This window comes from Stegostoma tigrinum, chromosome 8, assembly GCF_030684315.1.
Source record: "Stegostoma tigrinum isolate sSteTig4 chromosome 8, sSteTig4.hap1, whole genome shotgun sequence".
NCBI classification, from domain to species: Eukaryota; Metazoa; Chordata; class Chondrichthyes; order Orectolobiformes; family Stegostomatidae; genus Stegostoma; species Stegostoma tigrinum.
Genome location: NC_081361.1, coordinates 61,344,359 through 61,360,788, shown reverse-complemented (window position 1 = coordinate 61,360,788; position 16,430 = coordinate 61,344,359). Strand labels below are relative to the sequence as shown.

The 16,430-nt window shown below is 40.8% G+C and overlaps 1 protein-coding gene across 4 annotated transcripts in view; it reads left to right on the top strand.

Moving 5' to 3' along the window:
• agbl4 (AGBL carboxypeptidase 4) overlaps positions 1–16,430 on the top strand; it is a 736,228-nt gene that overhangs the window by 473,506 nt on the left and 246,292 nt on the right. The gene's annotated exons all lie outside the window — the stretch shown is intronic.

The window sequence follows — 16,430 nt, the reverse complement described above, 5'->3', positions numbered from 1 at the left end:
ATCCTTCGGACTGCTGGCATACCTGCAGCTTTTTTGGTTACAAGGGGCTTAACTTTCCCAGAGGCACCAGACACTACGACCTTCCAAGCGTTGTCAGAGTTGGTTATGGAATATTACAACCCAAAACCTCTTCTAATTCTGAGATGCTGTCGATTTTATTTGGCAGTAAACATAGAACATAGAACATTACAGCACAGTACAGGCCCTTCGGCCCTCGATGTTGTGCCAACCTGTCATACCGATCTGAAGCCCATCTAACCTACACTATTCCATGTATGTCCAAATGCTTGTCCAAAGAACAATCCATATCTGGATTTTTCATCAGAGGTAATGGGAACTACAGATGCTGGAGAATCCAAGATGACAAAGTGTGAAGCTGGATGAACACAGCAGGCCAAGCAGCATCTTAGGAGCGCAAAAGCTGACGTTTTGGGCCCAGACCCTTCATCAGAGTACTCTCTGATGAGAGATCTGGCAATGAGAGGTTCAGATTTGGTAAAAACCTCTTCCTATTTAATGTCGGTTGAGGGTGCATCAAAGTTGAAATCGTGAGTGAGAGCAAATATCTCATTTTCAGAGAGAATGTGTTCAGAGAAATTATCACATGTTCAGCAGCATTCTTAGTTATGGTACCAAATCACTTCTATTTGAGTAAGTTTATAGTGCGTGTATGTTTTAAGCAAGTATTGTTTCTGGTGCTATTGGCTGCAGAGGCAATTGGGTTAAATCATCTTTAGCGTCTTCGTCAATGACTATCTTTTCATTATAATGTCTGAAATGGGAATGTTTGCTGATGACTGCACTATGTTCAGTACCATCTGCGACTTGTTGCATGATGAATCAGCCCATGTTCATATGCAGCAAGAACTGGACAACATCCAGTCGTAGCTGAAAAGTGGAAAGTAACATTTCTGCCTCATAAATGCCAGGTAATGACCACATCCAAAAGGAGGGAAGCTAACTATGTCCCATTGATGTTCAATGGGATTATTATTTATGATTGTCTCAATATCAACATCCTGTGGGTTACCATTGACCAGAAACTGAACTGGACAAGCTATATAAATACTATGGCTACAAGAGCAGGCCAGAGGCTGGGAATTTTGTAGCGAATTGCTCATCTTCTGTCTATCAATGCCTGTCCACCATCTACAAGGCACAATTCAGGAGTATGATAGAATACTCTCCTCTTGCATCGATGACAGCAGCTCCAGTCACCCTCAAGAAGCTTGACACCAGCTAGGACAAAGTAGCTCAGATGGGTTGCACTTTGTGCACCACCTTCACCATTCACTCACTTCAACAATGACACACAGGATCCTTCGACAGTACCTTTCAAACCCTCGACCTATATTCCTTAGAAGCAGTGAATCCATGGCCATGCTCACCATCTTGACTTGGAAGTTTCTGATTGTGAAACGGGTGATTTATTAATGCCAAACATTAATAAATGCCATCTTTTGGACATTGAGCAGTTTATCCGCCTCCGTCTCCACGCTTATTTCTTTAACCTTGAGCCGAACCCTCCCTCTACTGACCCCTCCTCCTGCCTCCAATGCACCCCCTTCTCCTGGACACCACCCTGAGGCCTCCTACCCTCCTTCAACCTCTTCATCTCTTGATGTCATTGAGACATCGATCGCCTCAACCCCTCTCACCCACTCCAACCTCTCCCCCACAGAACCTGCAGCCCTCCGTTCCCTTTGCTCCAATCCCGACCTCACCATAAAACCCACGGACAAAGAAGGCACAGAAGTAGTATGGCGCACTGACCAGAGGCCAGTTCTCTGACCCCTCCTCGTATCGCCCCCTTGATCATGACCGCATCCCTGAGCACCAAACCATCCACAACCTCATCACCTAAGGTGACCTCCCACCCACAGCCTCTAACCTCATCATTCCCCAACCCTGCACCGCCCGCTTCTACCTCCTTCCCAAAATCCACAAACCTGACTGCCCGGTCGACCCATTGTCTCTGACTGCTCCTGTCCCACCGAATTTATCTCCACGTATCTTGACTCCATTTTCTCACCTTTGATCCAGGAACTCCCTATCTATGTCTGAAACAGCACCCACTGTCCACCTCCTCCAGAACTTCCAATTCCCCAGTTCCCAACACCTCATTTTTACTATGGACGTCCAGTCCCTATACACCTACATTCCCCATGCAGATGGAGTAAAGGCTCTCCGCTTCTTCCTATCCGGCAGGCCCAACCAGTCCCCCTCCACTGACACCCTCATCCGCCTAGCCGAACTCGTCCTCACCCTCAACAACTTCTCCTTTAATTCCTCCCACTTCCTACAGACAAAGGGGGTGGCCATGGGTACCCGCTTGGGCACAAGCTATGCCTGCCTCTTTGTAGGGTATGTGGAACAATCCCTCTTCCAAAGCTACCCTGGCCCTATCCCCCACCTCTTCCTCCGTTACATTGATGACTGTTTCGGCACCGCCTCGTGCTCCCACAAGGATCTCGAACAGTTCATCCACTTCACTAATACCTTCCACCTGTACCTTAAGTTTACCTGGACCATCTCTGACACCGCTGTCTCCATCTCTGGCATCCGGTACCTGGAAATAGATGTCCATTTTAAGCCTACCAACTCCCACAACTACCTAGAATATTCCTTCTCTCACCCACCTGCCTGTAAAAAGGCCATCCCCTATTCCCAATTCCTCGGCCTCCACCGCATCTGCTCCCGAGATGAGGCATTCCACTCCCAAACATCCCAGATGTCCTCTTTTTTTTCCAAGAACCACAACTTCCCCTCCACAGTCATCGAAAATGCCCTCAACCATGTCTCCCGCATTTCCCGCAACTCATCCCTCACACCCGCTATCCACAATATTAACCAAAGCAGAATCCCACTCGTCCTCAAGTACCACCCCACCAACCTCCAAATCCAACGCATCATCCTCCGACATTTCCGCCATCTGCAATCTGACCCCACTACCAAGATATCTTTCCCTCCCACCCTTATGTGCTTTCTGGAGGGACCAGTCTCTCCGTGACTCCATTGTACGCTCCGCACTCCCCTCCAACCCCACCACCGCGGGCACTTTTCCCTGCAACCGAAGCAAGTGCTATACCCGCCCCTATACCCACCCCTATACCTCCCCCCCCAACCCCCATCCCAGGCCCTAAGAAGACTTTCCACATCAGACAGATGCTCACCTGCACATCTGTTAATGAGATATACTGTATCCACTGTTCCTGTTGTGGCCTCCTCGATATCAGGGAAACCAAACAGAGGCTTGGGGACCACCAGAACACCTACACTCGGTTTGCCACAAACAACTACACCTCCCCGTCGTGAACCATTTCAATTCCTCCCCCCCCCCCCACCCCCGACTCCTCGGACAACATGTCCCTCCTGGGCCTCCTGCATTGCCACGATGATGCCACCCGAAAGATGCAGGAACAGCATCTCATATTCCACTTTGATACCCTTGGGCTGCAGGGTTCCCATGTGGACTTCACAAGCTTCAAAATCTCCCCACCCCCCACCACATCCCAAAACCAACCCAGCTAGTCCTGTCCTCCCTAACCATTCCTCCCACCTCAAGCCCCACCCCCAACCCCTACCCACTAACCTCATCCCACCACCCCCCCCCACCCCCCGACCTGTCCACCCTCCCTGGACTGATCTATCCCTTCCCTAACTCCCCACCCACATTCACCTTCACTGACTCTGACCCCGCCTCTTTGACCTGTCTGTCTTCTCTCACCTGTCTTCTCCTTTATCCATCTCCCCCTCTCCTATTTATTTCAGAATCCCTTTCCCCTCCCCCATTTCTGAAGAAGGATCTCGATACAAAACGTCAAACTTTCCTGCTGCTCTGCTGCTTGGCCTGTTATGTTCATTCAGCTTCACACTGTGTTATATCATAAATGCCATCTATTTGTTTCTCTTCCAAAGTGATCAACCTTCTTCAACGATTATTTTAAAATTCTTAATTTTTAGCCATACTTCCCTGTAGACGTCTGCAAAATTGATGGAAGATTGTTGTTGGTCATTTTGGAAATCCTTCAATTAGAGTTCAAACGTTTTGCATCAGGAGTCACTTTCAATTCTTTTCTTAATTAAGGGACCAATGAATAAATTTTGAAAAGATAGGGTTTTATGAACCATAATGATACGTGTGGGGCAGGTTTTTTGCATGGCTATGCGTTGAAAACCTTATACTTGTTCCATTTAACAGAACTGGAAGGAAACTCTCTGGTGAACTGTCATTTGATGACATTGTTTTGCTGCCCAGTGAAGTTGGATACTTCACCATACGGACACCGCTTGGGTTCACAACCATAAGCAGATTGCTACTGGCTGAATGAGTGCCTGGGAAGGACAGTGCACCAGACAGTGCATTCTCATGAGTGTTATTCTCTGCCGAAATATATTTCACAACAGCTGTTGCTGCTGAGAAGTGTGAGAAGATGGACAAGAGTTATGATAGTTGCTAGAATGCTAGACCTGAAAATATAGGTTGAAGTTGTGAATATTGCTGTGTATTTGTTGAGGTGAATTAGTATTTGTAAGCAAAAGTACCATAAAAATTGTTTAAATTGAAAGCTGATAAATTAGATGCTCATAATCTGCGCCTTGAGTACTAAAGGATGTGGCCATGGAGACAGTAAATGCATTGACTGTCAGCTTCCAAACTTATGTCAATTTTGGAACAGTCCAGCAGATTGGAGTGTGGCAAATGTAACCCCACTATTTCAAAAGGAGTGAGGCAGCATGTAGGGAATTACAGACTGTTTAATCTATCAGTGCTCAAGTCTGTAATAAAGGATGCAGTGACAGAATACTTAGAAAATATCAAATGGATTAGAAAAAATGAACATGGATTTATGAAAGTGAAACCTACTGGAGTTTTTTGAGAACAAAGATTACTATGAATGAATAAGGGAGAATGATGTTGTGTATTTGGACTAGCTTGGATCAGAAAGCTTTTGACAAAGTCCCAGGTAAGTGAAATAAGGCAAAATTAGTCTTTTTCAGTGTGGAATTTGGTCTTGAATGGGATTACAGACATAGTGCTTGGGCCCATTTATTCCTATTCTCGACCAATAATTTGGATGAGGGAGTAAACACAATATTTGAGTTCATGCTAAAATGAATTCATGGTCATTTTTGACAGTTAAAATCACAAAAGTTATTCAATTCAGGTATTTTCAAACTATTTTGTCTGGGTACCACCAAAACCTCTCAGCCTTTTATATCCCTTTTAGCTTTGGTTACTGCACCAATATTTTGGTCATTTTTCTAGAAAAATATTCATAAACTGCTTCAGTTTTGTTGAAAATGATTGTCATTTTTATTAGTACAGTATATCTCTTACCTTAGAGCTTTCTTTTAAGTGGCCAGGATAGACCAGTTGAGTTAGGTCAGTGGCATTACTAAAATCTTTTTGGGGACTATTAAAATAGCAATTGAAAATTACATGGGCATTTTTACTTAGACAAGGGAGAATGTGTTATAACAATCTGCACAATGCAGGCTAGCAAGTTATAACCTTGATCAAAGATGTGTTTTGAGTCCTGCAGCCAGCATAGGATACCAATTTTATATATTTGTAAATACGTACATTTCAGTCATCTTTCGAGCACCTGGATGGATAAAAGTCAAGCATGGCGTAGAACATATCTTTGTAAGATTCAAGAATCAATGTGTTTTATATAGGATAAATATCCATTGAATAGCTTATCTTTACTCTGTTCAGTTGTTATTGGTCTTGGATGTTTACCTAAATCTCTCTCCATTTGAAGAGGATTAACTTGAAGTATATCAAAATTACATTAATGTACACCACATTTGGATTTATAATGTTATTTTTTTTCTCCATGCAATAACTACATGCTGAATTATATAAACAAAAAGTGCTTAAAACATTTGCACATTGATTAAGATTTTAACATTTTATATTAACAGCTGAATTAGAATATAATGAATGAAACCTTTGAAACATAACAATCCATTAGAAACACTGTCAATCCTGAAAAAAAATCTGAGTGAGACTGTGTAAAATCATTAATATTTTGCTGGCTGGCAGGCTACACTTGAGCAATTGCATGCTGCAAATTCTATTGGCAACCTGTCATCAAGGGAAGCGAAACTTATCAAGTGCCAGCAGATTGTAATTTTAGAATATTTAATAAGAGTTTTATACACTGAAAAGTTTATTTCACCAAATGCATTTCTGATTTACAAGAAGCGGTGTTGGTGATGCTTATCTCCATTATGCAGCTTGCAACTTCTCTGCTCTAGAGTTGCATGGCAGGGTAACTATTGAAGACACTATCGAGCCCAAGGGAAGTAGACTAATCTGCATTCAGTTAATTTACGACATGGTTCTATATATAACATTTCATTAAATGGAAAAGTTAAAGCTGTATCCCTTTGGGCCAATGACCTTTAGATCTGTAATAATTAAACATGATGGAGAAAAGCTTAAGCCATCCCAAATGATCCTGGGTCACTTTCTTACCAGGTTGCTATTCAGTAAGGATGGAAGTGGACAGTGAAACTCTAGTCTCATTGATACCTGCAAGTGTGTAGCTGGAGCATTTAGGTCACATTGTGCTGTAACCCTCAAATTATGCCAAGAATGCACACAGATGAAGCAATGATTTTAAAGGGTGTGTCAATGTAAATATTCAGTTATATGGTTTATATTGTTATACAGCCTGAAGATTTGTCATTGCACATTATCAAAGGAAGTTTCTCAGCTTAATTGGAAAGAATAAGGTTACAGAAAATTAAACTCACTGGGCTGAAGTAAATCACTTAGTGGATTCTGAGACTTATTTATTACAAATTCTAAGGAAATGTACCATTGTTTTCAATAGGGATCTGGGGTTCTCTGTCAAATTGAAAATCAAGGATGAGAATCAAGCAAGATATTCCCAAAGCTAGACTAGTGCCTTATGCAATCAAACCAAAGATTGAAGCAGAATTACAGAGGTTGGTCAAGGCAGAACTCCTTGACCTTGAAATGTGAGCAATTGAGCCACACCTATCAAACTAGTGCATCAGTGCACATCTGCAAAAAAGATGCATTAGTGCACATCTGCAATGATTTCAACATTACGCTGAACGCTAACCTTTGCCTTTAATAAGTGACCTGTTTGCTGGACTAGCTGGCGGTCAGTTTTTCAGTAAAATTGATATTGGTCAAGACTATCTCCAGATAAATATAAATCCTGAGTTACAGAAATGCTTGATGATTTTTTTCTTTATTCATTCATGGGATGAGGGCGCTGCTGGCCAGGGCAGCATTTATTGCCCATCTCTAATTGCCCAGAGGGCAGTTCAGAGTCAACCACATTGCTGTGGGTCTGGAGTCACATGTAGGCCTTACCAGGTAAAGATAGCAGTTTCCTTCCCTAAAGGACATTAGTGAACCAGATGAGTTTTTCTGACAATCGACAATGGGTTCATGGTCATCATTAGATTCTTCATTGAATTTTTATTTTATTGAAATATTTTATTGAATTAAAATTCCACCATCTGCCATCGCAGGATTCAAACCTACATCCCCAGAATATTATCTGGGTGTCTGGATTAACAATCCAGCAATAATACCACTGTACCATCACCTCCCCTATTTTGTAATAAACTTTATTTTTATAAATTGTAACCATAAACAACCATGACAAAGAAGTAGCAGCACAACGTGTGGGCTCCACAGCCCTGGAGGCTAGAGCTCTGACTGCTTTATTTCTTTTTTCTGTGCTGTTTTCAAAAATGTTCCCATTTATTTTGGTACCTTGACTTTAGCGGAAAGCGTCTTCTCAGCCCAGGTCCAGCGATGAAGTGGCTTCCAGTGGTTGGGTACGGCAACATAGGCCTGGCGAGCAGTTCTTCGGTATGGCAGCCTCCCGATGTTGCAGTCTTATCCAGAAAGGGGAGGCTCCACCTGGTGTGGCAAATTTGACCAAACGTAGAGGTATTCTTAGACAGATGCTGGGTCTTGCAGCAGCCCAGCACGGAAGTCTAGTTCTGGCGTGGAGGTCTTGTCTAGAAGTGGCAGGGCAGTCTCAGCCTGCCCCTACATGGTCGTTTCTGTCCAGTTTTCCAGTGTACCCCAAACAAAACCGCCGTTGATTAAACTGTAATGATCTTTCACATTTTTTCTTCTTAATTATGACTTCTGTCATTAATTTAGATGCCATAGTATGGTGACATATAAAACTTTTCGATTGTATTTTTTTGTGAAAAGACACATGACAACAATTGCTATTCTACTCAATTGTATGACGCTTCCATTTGAGATAACACCTGTGACTGTGATATTCTAACAATGCTTGGATCAGATTTTAAATGCATTGGAAGGAGTCCAGTGTTACCTGGACAATATTTTAGCCATGAGGTGAAAGGGGAAAAAAAGCATAACCATACTTTAGATGCTACGTTTCAGAGATTTAAAGATTAGGGCTTAAAAGTGAGGAAAGACAAATGTGAATTTTTAAAATCTTCCCTAAATAATTAGGCCATGTCATTGAAACTAAGGGACTACCTTCAGAAGTAAAAACCACAACTCAGACACCAGCACCTAAAAGCATAAACTGACTGCAATCAATTTGTGCTCCTGAGATGCTGCTTGGCCTGCTGTGTTCATCCAGCCTCACATTTTATTATCTTGGATTCTCCAGCATCTGCAGTTCCCATTATCTCTGCAATCATTTTGGGTTTACTAAGTTACCTTGGTAGGTTTATTCTAAATTTTACAACCATTCTGAAGCTTTTGCACAATTTATTATGCCAAAACAAAGATTGGAAATGTGAAGATCAATGTGAAAGAGCCTTTTACACAAGCCAAAGAGGCTTTAGTAAATCAGAAGTCTTGACCCATTTTGACCCAAAGTTACCGTTGACCTAGCAAAGGTGAAAAGAAACCAATAGATCTGTATTAAAATTGTTAAACAAAACAAATGGACTGTGCAAAGACAAAGAACGAAGCTCCATGAATCCTTTTTTTTTTGACATTTGATTGTTCCACCAATACCTGTATGGCTAGCAACTTACCCTATTAACAGATCAGCAACCATTGACCACAACACTTGGGCCTCACACAGGGATATATTCTCTAACAGTGAGTCATATGTATCAATGGGAGTTGTTGCTATCAGTTCACACATATAATTAAGTATTGGCAATCCGTTGAAATGCTTTCGAGATTACCTTTGCCAAATGAATTGGCTTCAAAAGTCCTGATGTACATATTTTCTGGTTTGAACCAATAGAAACAAACCAGTAACAGCAGGATGAGTTGAGAAGCACACTAGAAATGACCCACTGCTATCAAACGTGCTGGACATGATACTTTGTGGCAAGGCCATGGGAACGGCCCCAGATTTGAAACAATAGTTCTCATGGAAGCTAGAATTAGCCATAAAAGCAAGATGTCTTCACAGGGAATGAGGGTTATCATCCCACCATGGCAGAGGAAATGTGTGTTAAATCAACTACAGTAGGGCCAATGTGGCATTGTTAGAATGAAGGAGATAGCCAAAAGCTATTTTTGGTGGCCAGGGCGAGACTCTGCAATTGAGGAGAATACATGCACCTTGTACAAGAGTTTGCAGCCTCTATCAGAACCGTTAGCCCCTTGGGACTGGCCACAAAGGCCATGGCAAAGAATCTATATTGACTACCCAGACCTTTTGAAGGGTGATTGTTTTTAATCATGGTTGATGCGTAGAGTTGCCATCATGAAGATGACATTTTAAGAGAAAACCATTTAAGTTTTGGGGGAGGTCTTTTGTGAGGTTTGATTATTGGATCAACTTGTTAGTGATAATGGACCACACTTATTTCACAAGCGTTTACAGATTCTAAAGCAGAATGGAATTCAACACATTCAATCAACTTCTTGTTGCCCAGCTACAAATAGCTTGAAAGAAAGGTTTATTCAGACAATGAAACATTCCTTCAAGGTAACTTGAGTACGAGGATCACTACCAAAAAGACTGAGCCAATTTTTGTTAAAATGCCAGAAGGCAAGCTACTCGACAACTCAAAAGTTCTCCAGCAATGCTCATGGTAAAGCATTAGTTGTGCACAGCATTTGATTTGCTGAAAGTACCAATGACAAAAAGGTGTTGTTGAAAGGAAATAACAGAAGTAGGTTTTCCAATGGGAGAACAAAGCTAAACACTACATTTTTAAAAATGTAAAGTGGTGTTGGCCAGGAATTACACCATTGGCAAGAAGTGGATACCAGCGATCATTGTAGCACAGACTGGACCAGTCTCCAACACTGTACAGACAAGAGATGCTGTAGTATGGAGACAATATGTGGACAAACCCTTGGCATCCAGAATGAATGTGCCAGAGGCAATGTTTAATCAAAGATCCATAAACAACTTTGTTGGTAGAGACCTGGATATAACTCAAGGCAGAACAGTAACTGGAGCATCTAAGGGAGACAGTACCTTAATGGAAAAAAGCCACAGTATTTTGCAAACCTCCAAGCATTCAGTCATCTCAGGAAAAGACAATGATAGATGACGTCCCTCGCATACCAGGACACCAGAGATTAAAACTGACGAGAAAAATAAGCAGACTCCTGAGGTATGCCAACCGCCACACAGGAATTAATATCTTCCAGAATGACTTACCTACTGACTGAAAAATTATGTATGTTTTTATTGCAGGAACCTCGAAAGTAAAGGGACAGGACATTGTGAATTTGATAAATATGACAGACTGTCATTTTAAGAGTCCAATCACATGCAATCACAATGACATCATCAGCCAGTTTGGAGAAACACCTTAGTCTAACCTTACTGCCTGCCTACCCGCTTAATAAAACTCCTATTGTTAAACACTTTAGCCTCCTGGTTTTTCTTGAAACACAACATCCTTCTGATTTTATTTGCATCTGTGACTTTTCCATTACTTTTCAGTATCATTAGAATTCCTTCATACTTCTGGGACCAAATCAAGCTGTGCCACAACTTTCCAAAAATCCGTTTATTTCTCCTCTGTGTTCCTGGTGTTCTCTGAGGCATAGTATTTCTTGAGTTCCTTCCCCTGGCATTCAGCTATGTGACCCGCCAACTCTCAGTTAGCATCTCAAGATTGTGGACAATCCCAGGTCACATGTGGACATTCCCAGCTCAGGCATGGACTTCATGCAATCTTGCTTATTGATTTCAACTCAGAAATATTCCTTTGCTCTAATAGCCCACCTGCTACTGGCCTGCAATCTCTTTTACAATTCCTGACAGATTCTGTCTCTCTCTCTCTCTCTCTCTCTCTCTCTCGCTTTGACTGCCAGTTTTCAAGATGTTCCAGTTCCAGATGTAAACTACATGTTTCAAAACTGCCAAGCTCACTCATTGCTTCTTTGAGGAAACACACAGATAAAACCAAAATATGGGTATTTCCCTGTTTAACATATTCCTGTAGCAATATCTAGGATGTTCTAGATAGCGAATGAATTCAAATCATTTTACCTTCAAAAATAACCCAAAAATGATTTAATGAACACACATGAATAATTTAAGCCCTTTGTGGAGAAAGCTGTAGAAACCTTGCCTTGAAATTTTAAGAGCTGTCAACAGAGTAAGGCCCGGCACCCCTGGAAACAGCATGAAGGTAGCCAAGTATATTGAAAGATTTTGTAAAAGCCTGACCTCAGTGCTCTGGAAGTTGTAAGAAAAGGCTAAAAGAACAGCCCTTTATCTCATACCCCTCACATTCTTCATTTCTTGTACCCTTTTCATACAATCCATGCCACCTCATGCTCCAGATTCATTTCCTGTGGCCCCAGATTACCTCCATGTCAACCTATGCTTCACACCCATCTCGGATAACTCCTCATACATTCCAAGCTAATGCCAGCCCTTAATCTCTGCCCCTCCATGGCCTTTTAAAGCAATTATTTCAACCTAGTGCCAATCCATGCCAACCCTTGTATCAACCCCCATCATTTTTTCCCTCTACACTCTCCATGCCAACTTATCCCTGAATAGTGCTCAGGACCAATATCAGACAAAATAAAACAAGGTTTGAAATGTGTATTAGTGATTTCACTACTTTGAAAAGAAAAAGTACTCTAATTGATAGTACTTTTATATGTTAATCATTTTATTATACATTACATTGTAATTCTTTCAAATTCTTAATCCCTTATTGAATATTGGTATTTATAATATAAAACTACTTGGACTTGTCAATAAAACTCTGAAGTGACAGATACCCCACTGAAATGATGATTTCTTGTGAGATCAGCCATGAGCACAAATTCTGTGACTGCTTTGTTAGAAGCAAAGGCCAAAATATGTAAATACCTTAACAGCTTGATAATTCACTGGTAATGTAAATGTCTTTGCAATTTTACTGTTAGAAGAATTTTATCGAATTTATCATGTCTTTATATCTGTGTTCCAGTTTCCTTCAACAGTTGGAAGGTGTGCAGATTAGGTGGATTGGCCATGCCAGGTTACCCATAGTGTCCAGGGATATGCAGGCTAGATGGATTAGCCAATGGAAGATCAGGGTTAGAGGGACTGGGTGGGATGCTCTTCAGATGATAGGTGGACTTGATGGGTTGAATGTCCTTTGTTCACACTTTAGGGATTCTATGATCATGAAATTAGACATTACTGGACAACAAAGTAGCTTTTATTTATGAAGGATATCCTCCTCTGTGTTATTCTGCTCAAAAACTGCATCATAGCATTGTTGCTACTGAGAAGGCCCAGAAGAGCAAAGGAACAAGATTTAGTGTACAATTAGAGACTAGCCTTTCACATATGAAAGTTCTGCTCATAGTGATTTACATTTTGGAGTTGTTTGATACTGGAATTATTTGTGGCTTTTGGAGGGACACAAGTGATAAACGTGATGCTGTAGCAAGTTGCAAGTTGTTCTACCTCCAGAGCTCCTTGCCTTGGATATCTATTCTGCATACACTCAATGCAGTTCTATAGAAACAAATGCTCTCAATAATACATAGCTACTGGGATGAGATGTTTCATCTCCGTATGTTCAGGGACCATTATGCAGTCCTCCAATAATCCTGAATCCCATCATGGTCTCTGACTGCTGCTAGCACCACTGAAAAGAAATTATCAGAAAAGCTGAGGGAAACTTTTCTGCTTCTTCCCACGTTGTTTACTGGCCAAGACAAAACAGAGCTGAATAGAATAATTCATTTCAGCATATATGAATTCCCCTTAAGAGGTGCATTCTTCAACTAAATACTTAACTCACAAGTAACATACTGTTCAACCAAGCTCTTAGGGTTAAATTACCACTGATGTAATTGATTAGCCAAATCAGCAATCATATTAGAACAAGGCCTGGCAGTATAAATAGCCAGGGACTCCTTGTTATTTTTCTTTTCCAGGTTACCCGGTGTCTAGAACTCTGTCCTCCTCCAACCTGATCTCACTCCACTGTAAAATTGCCGGATATATCAGATTTACAATGTCCTGGCTGCTGAAAGTTATTTTTCAATCAGGTTGCTCTTGTGATGTCACAATCATCAATCTCCTTATGAATGTCAATATGCAACAAGGGCATGGGGAGCAGTGACATCTGCTCAAACAGCTGCTTGCACCAAAAATATTGGCCTGGAAACAAACATAAAACAAAGACAGCAAATTTAATTATAATGGACACTAGAGAATATGCTTACAGCTGTAATCTGTTTTCAGTTCAAATTGGCTAGTATAATTTTGATCATTTTACTTGTGATTTATGGTTTTACTCAAATCTCTTTATATACGTTACTTGTTTCTATCATCAATAAACTAAACTTTTTCTATAGAAAGATCAATAATAACTAAGTACTGGAATTCAGAAGGGAATCCAAGTCTACACTGTTATCATTGTCAAGGATGTTACAGCAAGGTTAGAGGATGTCATGAGGCATGCTTGCTTCCTCAATCTACATAATGAGATCTTACTTAACATAAGCCAGATTTTTGGGTCATTAAAGGCTGACGTCGTCAAGCCCTGAACCTATGAATAAAATACTTTTAATATTAAACTGAATATGCCATTGCATCTCAGGTGGTCATGTTTTGCTTTAGAACTAATTCACATCTCTTTAGATAACACAGTGTGGAACTGGAGGAACACAGCAGACCAGGCAGCGTCAGAGGAGCAGAATGTTGACGTTTTGGGTTGGGACCCTTCTTCTGCAGAAGGGTCCCAACCTGAAACGTCAACTTTCCTGCTCCTCTGATGCTGCTGGTCTGCTGTGTTCCTCCAGCTTCACACTGTGTTATCTCTGAGTCCAGCATTTGCAGTTCTTACTATCTCTTCACATCTCTTTAGTCTGTTGATGCTTTTCTCTGTTCTTGCCTCTGCTGTTATCTATCCAGCTTTTGTATATATTTTGTATGTTTAAAAATATGAATTGAAATTTGGAATGAATGTTTCACATCATAAAGTATGTATTCAAAAGCAAAACACTGCAAATGATGGAAATCTGGTATAAAGACAGAAAACGCAGGAAATAGGTAGAATTCATAACTAAACACATGAATTAACAGTGCAAATGGAAATAAATATGATCTAATAGTTATTACAGAAATACTGTTACAAGATAAAGCAATACAGGGAGGTGATGAACTAGTCACCTGTTGCTAGATTATTAATCCAGAAACTCAGCTAATGTTCTGAAGACCAGGGTTTGAATCACTCCACGACAGATGGTCGAATTTGAATTAAATTAGAAAAATCTGGAATTAAGAATTACTAATAACCATTAATGGAAGCCACTGCCAATTGTCAGAAAAATCCATCTGGTTCACTAATGTCCTTCAGGGAACAAAATGTGCTGTCCCCACCTGGCTTAGCCTGTATGCAACTCTAGACCTACAGCAATGTGGTTAACTCTCAACTGTCCTCTGAAATTTAGTACCAGGCCAGCTAAGGACAGGCAATAAATGCTGGCCAGCCAGGGACACCCACATCCCATGAGTGAATGAAAAGAAAAATTACAAAGACGGGGACCTGAATAGTTGAGACATATGATATTTAGCAAGGATAGATAACTAGGAAAAAGGTGGAGAGGGAGCTCTATCATTTAAAGATGACTGGTATAATAGGGAGAGATTACCTTAATTCCGAGATGAAGATGCAAAATCAATTTGAAAGAGATGAGATATAGTGAAGGAAAGCACTTACTTATGGGTGTGGTATATAGCCCTCCAACAGTATCCTCACTGTAGGATAGTTTATGCAAGAAGAAATAATGTGAGCTAGTGGGAAAAGTAAAGAAGGATAAAATCATCCAAGATGATTTTAAGCTTCATCATAGTTTGGACCAATCAAATTGGCAAAAGTAGCTTGCATGAAGAATTCATGGAGTAGTTTCAAGGACAGTTTCTTGCAGCAGCATGTTTCGGGGGACAATAGAGCAGTCTGTACTAGATCTAATAATGTGCAATGAGATAATTAGCGAAGGCACCCCAAGGCAATTGTACTCATAATATGATGGAATATCATATACTGTTTTATATATGTGTATATTTATATATAAGACCAGTGTTATAGACTTAAGTAAGGACTATTATGAGGGCACAAAGACAGAGCAGGCAGGAGTAATCTGGAAAATTAGGTTATGGAAAAGGTCAGCAGTGATGCATTGGTAGATATTTAAGGAGATATTTCAGAATATTCAATAAATGTACATTCAGTAAGAGTGAAACACAGCAGGAAAAGGTTATAACATCAGTGACTGACTAATAAAGGTAATGATAGTATTAAGTTGGAAGGAAAAACATTGTTTTACAAATATGAAAGGCAGGTGGGAAGGTTGGTCAGAATGTAAAGAATAAAAAAATGCTAAAAGGTCAAAAGCCTGGAGAAATTAGAGTACTTAGATATCCAGAGCCATCTGACAGGGCTCTACATCAAATGTGTCTATGTAAAGTAAGAGCTTATGGTGTAGGGTTAACATAATAGCTTGGATAGAGTCTTGGCTAGCTAACAGGAAACAAAGTAAAGGCATAAATAGGCATAAAGTATAGGCATAAACAAAAAAAACCCAAAGAATTATGATTGCTAAAAATCAGAAATAAAAACAGAAATTGCTGGAAAGTCTCTGCAGGTTTGGCAGCATTGTTTAGAGAAAGCAGAGTTAAGATTTTAGGCCCAGTGACCCTGAATTCAATTCACTTCAGTGCCGAAGAAGGTTTGGGAGTGGTGGGAGGAGTTCTCATTCTTCCTACTACTGTATGTGTACCAAATAGCCTACGTACCGTACATCTGAATTAGATCTACTGTGTAAAAACTCAATGTCAAGGCATGCCATGTCCTTCTTGTCAGAGGTCTCCATGTCTCAATGTTTGGATGATGATGTTTAAATTTCATCTGTGTATTCCATGACTGCTGAAAAATCACATTACAGATGGAGCGGCTTTGATATTGCCCACATAGACTCATTGGAACCAGCTGCAATGGAT